Source organism: Charadrius vociferus, unplaced genomic scaffold, assembly GCF_000708025.1.
Source record: "Charadrius vociferus isolate BGI_N301 unplaced genomic scaffold, ASM70802v2 scaffold519, whole genome shotgun sequence".
NCBI classification, from domain to species: Eukaryota; Metazoa; Chordata; class Aves; order Charadriiformes; family Charadriidae; genus Charadrius; species Charadrius vociferus.
In genome coordinates this window covers 115870-117356 of record NW_009650075.1, presented here as the reverse complement: position 1 = coordinate 117356, position 1487 = coordinate 115870, and the positions used below count along the sequence as shown (strand labels likewise).

The 1487-nt window shown below is 45.5% G+C and overlaps 1 pseudogene; it reads left to right on the top strand.

Annotated features, from left to right (window-relative positions):
- The first annotated feature begins 1204 nt into the window (after nt 1-1204).
- Nucleotides 1205-1487, top strand: part of LOC104292654 — a 26774-nt pseudogene continuing 26491 nt past the window's right edge.

Genomic DNA, 1487 nt, shown 5'->3' with positions numbered 1-1487 from the left:
ACTCCGATATGCAGGATGGAAATCAGCTTTATTAAGCAAGCGTGTTCTTTATATACTTTTCTACCAAGGCCAGTAATTTTCTACTTTACTTGTTTACACCATCGCATACTCTAAAAGATCATGTTCCCACCGAAAAAGGAATCTCTCTTCCCCGTGAGCAGCACCTCCTTATCTAGGGAGTAGCTTCACACAACTTCATTGTCTGCCAGAACAGTGCTGCAGCTGCTTATTCTTCCCTATTAGTTCTACCACACTTAATCCTTCTTTTGCCTCAGTCCCCAACAATTCCCCCTTTTTTGTTTGTTGAGCAATTAGCACTGTGTTTATTGATTTTTCCACCATTCTCTGTGTACATTTTAAAAGGCATGGTAAAAGGTTCTGCAAAGTAGCATGTCTAACTGAATCTACACCCATTAATAAGCTAGATAGAGCCAGCGACGTGGCATTGCTCTGTTTGGCAAGCCAGCATCCTAATTTATTCAACGTGGCTAAAGCTTGCGAAGCAGCAACTCCTGGTGCAAGTATAGAGGCCGTAATTATCTCCCCTTTACTCCAAAACTCCACATTATCGTTGCCTTCGCTCTGAGAGACGTGGGCCGATCGTTTGGTGCATCGATGATGCTTTGTAAAATTCAGAATCATTGATGTATTTGGGGTCAACAGCGTGAGTCTTCCCAGACTACAAGGCCCTCCCCTTATATGTGAGGGCATACCTCCCCAAGCTCGATCACCACAGATAAAGAAGAGCCTCTGCAGGAGCTGTAAAGGCACATTGCTGGAGTGGGAGATAGTACTGCTGGTATAGTTGCACCAGGCTGTGTTATTTCTATATATCGACAGAGAAGAATTAACATTTTACGCTATAGATTGATTCTGGACAGTATAATTAAAAATTAGACAGCTATCCATTTTAATTGAGCTTAGGAGTTCAATCTCCTGCGGCTCATGGGGCAGGGGTGGCAAGTAAGGAGCCCACCCATCCCAGTTATCAGCCAAAGCTGATGAGTTTCCGAAATGCCTTGCTTGTTCATGGCTTGGCCAGTTGTCTGCTGGGACACCGACTAGACATGTTGAAAAGGGGTTTCCTGGGGTAGGCAGCAAAAGGCACAGGGTGTCCTGGCCGGTCTTGTTTGCCAAAGTTACCCAGATGTTTTCCTTGGGTGCCGGTGGGATCCATATCCCATCTCCTGGTTCTGCTGTCATCATGACGACGAGCATGACTGCAGTGACGGTCGGACCCATCTTGCCAGGACCCATCTTGGTCCAGTATCTGTGGAGACACAAGCATATCCTCGACCCTAAGTTAGCGGGTATGGACCTTCCCATTGGTTATTCATCATATTTTTGATCATCACCTGTGCTTTCCCCAGTGGAGAGACTGCTTGCAGTCTCTCCGAGAGAGAGGTAAAGTGTTTTATCATGGCTGGCTCTCTGTCCATCGATTTAAAAAATTCAACACATATAATGCTTTTGCTAAACGTTCTGGC